Source organism: Medicago sativa, chromosome 6 (genome assembly GCF_051527215.1).
Source record: "Medicago sativa cultivar Bolivia chromosome 6, Bolivia_mono, whole genome shotgun sequence".
Lineage (NCBI taxonomy): Eukaryota > Viridiplantae > Streptophyta > Magnoliopsida > Fabales > Fabaceae > Medicago > Medicago sativa.
The window spans coordinates 30537736-30547239 of record NC_140754.1 but is presented as its reverse complement, the minus strand read 5'-3'; positions in this window follow the sequence as shown (position 1 = coordinate 30547239).

Here is a 9504-nt window from a genome sequence, read left to right as displayed (position 1 = left end):
GGTGAGTACGATGTTTTTGTTGCATCGAAGGTGACGACCTTGAGGTGTTTTGGTACCACATGCATCTAGAGAAGAGTCTAAAACATTGCATGCGTTCGAATAATTGATGAGTTGTGCATAATTGAATATATGACTTGGTGAATTTGTGTATTGGTGAAATTTGGCGAATGTTGTGATTATGTGGATTGGTGTATATGCACATTGGTGAATTTTGTGGATGGTTGTGACTAATTGTATTATACTCTAATTGCATGCCTTAATTGTTTGTGCTTATACATTTGGTGAATCAATTGATGATGGTTATTTTAATAATAATGATGAGGTGAGATTTGTATGTATATATATATATATATATATATATATATATATATATGATGTGGTGATGTTCTTTGATAATGATGATGGCTTGCTTATAACTTCGATATGATGAATTATACTTGTTGAGATAAGCATGCTAGATGAGTAATGAAGTGAGTAATGTTTTCATTGATTGATGTTGATAAATGATGAGCTTTTGTTGATGACTTGATTAGAGGTTGAATATGCATGCTATGCTATGATAATAATGTGATAGCTTGAAATGTAAGTGATGGGGGATAATAATGATCATGTGATGCTAGTGTTCTAGGAGGGAGGGTTATGTATATGTGATACGTGTATGATACACTTGTTGATATGAACTTGAAATGATGATATGGAATGGTTTGAATGGTATGAGAATCATGAATACCTGTGAATACATGTATGATTGTTATTCTGTATTCTTGAATATATCTTTCATTTCCAATGTTCTTGTTTAAATCTTTTATGGATTATGATGATGTAATGCTAACCCTCAGTGGTCTGTGATGGACCACCTACCTCTCTGTATGGATGGGTAGACGGCGTGCAGGATGCTTAGTTGTTTGCTTGTTGATGCCGAGGAGTGGAGTTCCTCTTTTTCATGCAAGTGTCTAGATTAGGACTCTGATCTAGGATAGTCTTCGCATGTTGTTTATTTGACTATGTATTTTGGAGTTGAGATATTGTTGTATTTGAGATATGGAGGATATATTTTTATTATATTGAGATTGGGAGTTGTTTATGGATTATATGTTGTTCCGCTGCTATGTTGTGTAAACATGATCTTTATGCATGTATATTTGTGGTTTATTCGGAGACGTAGCATCTATTTCTAGAATATTTCTGATGTATTCGCGCGTTTTACCGCTTAATAGAAATAGGGTGTTACAAGTTGGTATCAGAGCCGTGGTCGGTCTTGTCCAGACCAAAACCCGTTGAATTCCCTGTTGTATGCGACAAGTACGGGAGTACTATCGGTACTTGTTGTGTTGTTCCGTTCTTTTAGGTGGGTTTGAGCGTAGCGGGGAGTAGCAGGTTGTTTCAGGTTCGTTGGGTCTGGCAAGGGAAGGTATCTTTAGCTGCGGAGGCTCAGTTGGTTGTGGTTTGTGTTAAGGTTCCTGTTGATTTTGAGTTGCATCTTGTGTGTCTTCCGTTGAAGCATATGGACGTTATTTTCGGTATGGATTGGATGTTGACTTTTGGTGTTAACATTAATTGTTTGACCAAGAGTATAACGTTTTCTAAGCCGGTAGCTGAGGAAGGTGGAAAGTTCTTAACCGCGGAGCAAGTGAAGAAGTCTTTGGATGATGAAGCTAGTGTGTTCATGATGTTTGCTTCCTTGAAGGAAAGTAGTAAGAAAGGAGTTGGTGATTTGTCGGTAGTGCAAGAATTTCCAGAAGTTTTTCCGGACGACATTACCGAATTACCATCGGAGAGGGAAGTTGAGTTTGCAATTGATTTGGTTCCGGGAACGAGTCCTATTTCGATTGCACCTTATCGGATGTCTGCATCAGAATTGGGTGAGTTGAAGAAACAGTTGGAAGAGTTGCTCGAGAAACAGTTTATCAGGCCGAGTGTTTCGCCGTGGGGAGCTCCTGTGTTGTTGGTTAAGAAGAAAGATGGGAGCATGAGGTTGTGCGTGGATTATCGGCAGTTGAATAAGGTGACAATCAAGAATCGGTATCCGCTTCTGAGGATTGATGATTTGATGGATCGGTTGGTTGGTGCGAAAGTGTTTAGCAAGATTGATTTGAGATCAGGATATCATCAGATTAGAGTGAAGGCGGAAGATATATCCAAAACTGTGTTCAGAACGAGGTATGGACACTATGAGTATTCTGTGATGCCATTTAGAGTGTCTAATGCGTCAGGTGTCTTCATGGAATACATGAATAGGATATTTCATCCTTTTCTGGACCGTTTTGTGGTGGTGTTTATAGATGATATTTTGGTGTATTCGAAGTCTGAAGAAGAGCATGCCGAGCATTTGAGGATTGTGTTGGGAGTCTTGAAGGAGAATAAGTTGTTTGCAAAGTTGTCGAAGTGTGAGTTTTGGTTGCGGGAAGTGAGTTTCCTTGGTCATGTGATTTCTAAAGGTGGTATTGCCGTGGATCCGTCTAAGGTTGATGCAGTGTTGCAGTGGGAATCACCTAAGTCTGTTTTTGAGGTTAGAAGCTTTCTTGGTTTGGCAGGTTATTATCGGAGGTTCATTGAGGGATTCTCTAAGTTGGCGTTGCCATTGACGCGGTTGACTCGGAAAGGACAAGCTTATGTTTGGGATGCTAAGTGTGAGAAGAGTTTCCAAGAGTTAAAGAAGAGGTTGACTTCAGCTCCAGCGTTGATTTTGCCGAATTCGAAGGAATCGTTTGTTGTGTATTGTGATGCTTCTAAGATGGGTCTTGGTGGTGTGCTTATGCAGAATCGTCAGGTTGTGGCTTATGCTTCAAGGCAGTTGAAAGTGCATGAGAAGAATTATCTGACTCACGATTTGGAATTAGCAGCCGTGGTATATGTGTTGAAGATTTGGAGGCATTATCTGTATGGTTCTAGGTTTGAAGTGTTTAGTGATCATAAGAGTTTGAAGTACTTGTTCGACCAGAAGGAGTTGAATATGAGGCAAAGAAGATGGTTGGAGTATCTTAAGGATTTCGATTTTCAGTTGAGTTATCACCCTGGGGAGGCGAATGTTGTTACTGATGATTTGAGTAGGAAGTCGTTGCATATGTCTGCCTTGATGGTTAAAGAGTTGGAGTTGATTGAGTAGTTTTGAGATTTGAGTTTGGTTAGTGAGTTGACGCCGGATGGTGTGAGGTTGGGAATGTTGAAGATGACGAGTAATATTTTGGAGGAGATCAAGAATGGACAGAAGGAAGATTTGGAACTTGTAGATCGTGTGGTGTTGGTTAACCAAGGAAAAGGGTGGAGACTTCAGATTGGATGAGAACGGTGTTTTGATGTTTCGCGATCGTGTTTGTGTACTAGATGTTCTTGAGCTTAAGAGGAGGATTTTGGAAGAAGGTCATAGAAGTAGTTTGAGTATTCATCCAGGAGCGACTAAGATGTATCAGGATTTGAAGAGGTTGTTTTGGTGGCCTAGAATGAAGAAAGAGATCGCGGAGTTTGTGTATGCTTGTTTGGTTCGTCAGAAGTCTAAGATTGAACATCAAAAGCCGTCAGGTTTGATGTAACCGTTGTTTGTGCCAGAGTGGAACTGGGATAGTATCTCTATGGACTTTGTGGGAGCGTTGCTGAAGACTGTTAAGGGTTTTGATTCTATTTGAGTGATTGTTGATCAGTTGACGAAGTCGGTACATTTTTTTCCTATTAAGACCGGTATGTCTGTGGCGAAGTTGGCTGAAATCTACATTGAGCAGATCGTTAGATTGCATGGTGTTCCTTCTAGTATTATGTCGGATCGGGATTCGAGGTTTACTTTTAAGTTTTGGGAGAGTTTGCAAGCTGCTTTGGGGACTAAGTTGAGGTTGAGTTCTGCTTATCATCCCCAGACTGATGGTCAGACGGAGAGGACTATTCAGAGTTTGGAAGATTTGTTGAGAGCTTGTGTGTTGGAGCATGGTGTCAGTTAGGTCGAATGTTTACCGTTGATTGAGTTTACTTACAACAACAGTTTTCATTCTAGTATCGGGATGACACCATTTGAAGCTTTGTATGGTCGGAGGTGTAGAACTCCTTTATGTTGGTATGAGTCAGGAGAGAGTGCTTTGTTAGGCCCGGAAGTTGTGAAAGAGACGACCGAGAAGGTTAAGATGATTCAAGAGAAGATGAGAGCGTCTCAGAATAGACAGAAGAGTTATCATGATAAGAGGAGGAAGGACATCGAGTTTCAGGTTGGTGATCATGTGTTTTTGAGAGTGAATCCTGTAACTGGTGTTGGACGTGCTTTGAAGTGTCGGAAGTTGACTCCTCGTTTTGTTGGACCTTTTGAGATTGTTGAGAAGGTTGGGGTTGTAGCGTATCGGATTGCGTTACCGCCATCTTTGTCGAATCTTCATGATGTGTTTCATGTGTCTCAGTTGAGGAAGTATGTGTATGATGCGTCCCATGTGATTCAAGTGGATGATTTGGAAGTAAGGGATAATTTGACTGTTGAGACTTGGCCAGTTAGGATTGAGGATCGTGAAGTGAAGCGTTTGCGTGGCAAGGAGATCGTTTTGGTTAAAGTGAGTTGGGTTGGACCGACGGGTGAGAGTGCCACTTGGGAATCGGAGAGTAGGATGAAGGTTTCGTATCCGGAGTTGTTTCCTTCAGGTAATTTTCGAGGGCGAAAATTCTTTTTAGTGGGGGAGAGTTGTAACAGCCCGATTTTTCGCTAGATTTATTTTAATTATTTATTTATGTGTGTTATATGTGCTCTTATGTGATTAATTGCCTCTGTGTGTATTTTTGGTTGGGATTCGTAGAATTCGGTGTTAGAAGGGTATTTTAGTCATTTTGGACTTAGGGGCATTTTGGTCATTTCGAGAGTAGGGGTAATTTTGTAATTTTGGATGGGAATTATTTTAGTGCTTAGTAAGAGTATTATTTTACCAAGTTACTAGAGAGAGTGTAGTAATCATTTTATTTACCGGTAAGTGACCGTTAATGTTGTGATTTACCATTAAGTGAGTAGTGACATTTTGGGTGTTAGAAAAGAAATGGGTTAGGCCCATTAAGGTTTGAGAGATAAGCCCAATTGAGTAGAGCATGTATATAAACTCTAGTTGTTGGTGAAAATTAGGTTACACAACATTTCACATTTCATTTCATTTGGGAGGAGAAGAGATAGAGACTAGAGACAACAACAAGAGCAAGGGCTAGAGCTAGAAGAGGGGATTCAACACCTAGGAGCTAAATTGAGGCTTGAATTAAGGATTCTTGGTGTTAGAGGTAAGAGGGTTAGATTTCAACCATAATTCATATCTTTTTCTCTTTACCCATTTTGTTAAATTGATGAATTGAATCTAATTGTTGTAAAATTCGTGCATAATTGTTGTTGTTATGTTTGAGGACATGATTTGTTGATAATCAAGTTGTTGTTGATGAAATTACATGCTCAATATATGTTTATATGTATACTTTGTTGATTTTGCTCAAAATGGTATAAATTAGTGTTGTTGTGGTTGAATAGTGATGGATTCATGTTTGAATGAGGTTGTTGATGAATTAGATATGTTGTTGTTGTTGATTTATACCATGGGTATTCCATTTTGTGAAGTTGTTGTTTGAATTGGTGAAGTTGTGCTAAGATGTTCATGTGAAGGACCAAAATGAACTTTTGAAATATGAAGTTGTTGACTGATTTTTTGATGTTGTTGGATGAATTGGACTTGGTATAATTTCTGTTTTCATGTTGTGGTTGTGTTAGTCGAGTCGTTTGGGAGAAAACGGGTTTTTCGTGTGAAATGTCGGTGTTTAAGCGTTTTTGCAAATAAGTGATTATGTGAGGTTTGGGAGAAATGATTTTGGGATGGTTGAAACTTGAATTTTTCTGTAGATTATGATAGAGCTAAGTGTCAGGAGCGTGTAGGCGAAAACGGCATCGAAATCCGATTAACGGTTTGAATTTTATGCGCGAAATGGTGAAAACGGAAAAACGAAGAAAAGCTGTGCTGTCAATCGAGCACGGCCGTGCCGTGCATGGCACGGGCCGTGCTAACTTTCTGTTTCCTTGGCACGGCCGTGCCGTGCTGACAGAACTTCGGTTTCTGCGGTTTTTGTGTTTTTTTCACCCATTTCTGCTTTGAATTGGCCTTTGGTGTAAACATGAAAGTTTTAGATAATTTTGTTAGCTTTCGAATGGCTTTGGTTTGACTTGAAAATGATTCATGGATTTTAAGTTATGAGGAAAACACTCTAAGGATGTCTTAGAGAAATTTTACGAAAACTCCGCATAACCACTTTTAAGTCGACCCAAACCTTATGGATTGTTTCCTACTTTCAAACTTGGATTCTATAAGTTCAATTATGGTTTTCAAACTATGATGTGTTGGGTCTAACTTGTTTGCTTAGAAAATGGGAAATTTCTTGAAAAGTGTTTCGGTGAGACGAACTTTGTGATTTTTATGAATTCATCGTATTTGGCCGATGAAATGCTTATGTAACCTCTACTGCACATATGTGAATTGTGAGAATACAAGGCATAGGCAATTGAGCTTGTTTACTTGGTTTTGACTCAATTGTTCAATTAATTTTAAGTTATGACTTGGAGAGACGAACTTGACTAAAGATGACTTTTGAGAATCAATTGATTGTGAATCCTTTATGGAGAGTTATTATATGTTATGTGAAGATGATTGGTGGTGTATTTATGTGACAACTACATGTTGTGTGATTTTTGGATGTTGTTGGTGATTGTATATATGATATGTGGTGGTGAATTGTTGATGATTGCATATATACATGTATTGGTGATGGTGAGGTGATTATTGTTTGTGTGAACATATGCATTTGTAGTTGAGTCATATGTTCATGCATTCATGACTGATGGTGGTGGATTTTATATCCAAGACTGATGGTGGCGGATTTTATATCCAATTGAGGTGAGTACGATGTTTTTGTTGCATCGAAGGTGACGACCTTGAGGTGTTTTGGTACCACATGCATCTAGAGAAGAGTCTAGAACATTGCATGCATTTGAATAATTGATGAGTTGTGTCATAATTGAATATATGACTTGGTGAATTTGTGTATTGGTGAAATTTGGCGAATGTTGTGATTATGTGGATTGGTGTATATGCACATTGGTGAATTTTGTGGATGGTTGTGACTAATTGTATTATACTCTAATTGCATGTCTTAATTGTTTGTGCTTATACATTTGGTGAATCAATTGATGATGGTTATTTTAATAATAATGATGAGGTGAGATTTGTATATGTATATGTATATATATATATATATATATATATATATATATGATGTGGTGATGTTCTTTGATAATGATGATGGCTTGCTTATAACTTCGATATGATGAATTGTACTTGTTGAGATAAGCATGCTAGATGAGTAATGAAGTGAGTAATGTTTTCATTGATTGATGTTGATAAATGATGAGCTTTTGTTGATGACTTGATTAGAGGTTGAATATGCATGCTATGCTATGATAATAATGTGATAGCTTGAAATGTAAGTGATGAGGGATAATAATGATCATGTGATGCTAGTGTTCTAGGAGGGAGGGTTATGTATATGTGATACGTGTATGATACACTTGTTGATATGAACTTGAAATGATGATATGGAATGGTTTGAATGGTATGAGAATCATGAATACCTGTGAATACATGTATGATTGTTATTCTGTATTCTTGAATATATCTTTCATTTCCAATGTTCTTGTTTAAATCTTTTATGGATTATGATGATGTAATGCTAACCCTCAGTGGTCTGTGATGGACCACCTACCTCTCTGTATGGATGGGTAGACGGCGTGCAGGATGCTTAGTTGTTTGCTTGTTGATGCCGAGGAGTGGAGTTCCTCTTTTTCATGCAAGTGTCTAGATTAGGGCTCTGATCTAGGATAGTCTTCGCATGTTGTTTATTTGACTATGTATTTTGGAGTTGAGATATTGTTGTATTTGAGAGATGGAGGATATATTTTTATTATATTGAGATTGGGAGTTGTTTATGGATTATATGTTGTTCCGCTGCTATGTTGTGTAAACATGATCTTTATGCATGTATATTTGTGGTTTATTCGGAGACGTAGCATCTATTTCTAGAATATTTCTGATGTATTCGCGCGTTTTACCGCTTAATAGAAATAGGGTGTTACACATACCCATCCCTCCTAGAATACTAACATCACATGAATATTATCCCCCATTCCATACACATCATGCTATCACAATTCTAACATAGCATAGTGAAATTCTAGCGCACTTGTTTTAATATTTTCTGTAAGATGTTTTAACGTTTGCGACGTTCTGTTAAATGTTCCAACATCACGAAATAAACAAAAATAAAAACAAGAAAATAAATGACAAGAAAGTAAAGAACACAATGAGTTTGTTGACCCAGTTCGGTGACAAACACGCATACTTTAGGGGTTACCAAGCCAGGAAGGAAATCCACTAGTGTAGTCCTTATTCTATAGCTCTCAGCAAACTCCTCGTTTACACTAAAGACCTAGGACCTACCTGTATAGACTTCAACCTAGGAACTCCTAGATCTGAGATCCCATCCCACTATCCTAATGGTCAGTCACAGCCGCTATGACCTAATAAGGATTGAGTTGTTGCAAACCTAATAAGGGATTAGTGGAGGGAAAAAATTAGGTTAAGTTGCTGCAGACTTAACAAAATTAATAAATAAGGATATCACTTGAATGAGATAGTAAAAGACCATTTTCAGCGTCATCCTGAGCATGACTCAGTTGATATAGACATTGCATAATATACGCAGGAGTCGGAGTTTAAACCCTGAAAACTCCACTTATTCGTCTTAAAAATGAGAATTTCTATCCATTAGACTAGAGCAAAAATAGTAATTCATTTTCAACTAAATCAGATCTCCTAAGTTCAAATCCAACACCAAGAACATAATAACGTGAAATTTTCCTCGGGGAGAGCTTTGGCATCTATTGCGATGACTAAAAGTATTAATCTTTGTAATTGCTCACAAATATATCTATTCAAACAAATAAAAGGTCTAAAGGGATAATTTTTTTGGTAGATAGATGAAATGACATTAGTCAATAGAAACTCACACACAAATAGAGGAGTTGAGGTTCAAACTACGCCAAGCTTTATCGCACTAAGTGTCGGCTACATGGACCAAACTACGCCATAGTGTTCTATCATAAACCATATTTGGATCTAAATCATTGACCTCTACATCTTTTCTAATGATTTCTTTTATAGTTTTATTGGGTCTTCCTCTACCTCTTTTGACCCGACTCTCATTCATCTGATCTACTCTTCTTACGACGGCATTTACATGTCTTCTCTCTACATGCCCAAATCACATAAGCCTGTTTTCTATCAATTTCTCTACTATATAGGTGTTACCCATACTCTTTACCTAATGGTGTCATTCCTAATCATATCTCGTCTAGTCTTACCACTCATCCAACGCAATATCCTCATCTCCGCTACACTTATTTGATTCTCGTGTTGACTCTTAACCACCCAACACTTCGAACTACCCAACATCGCCAATCTG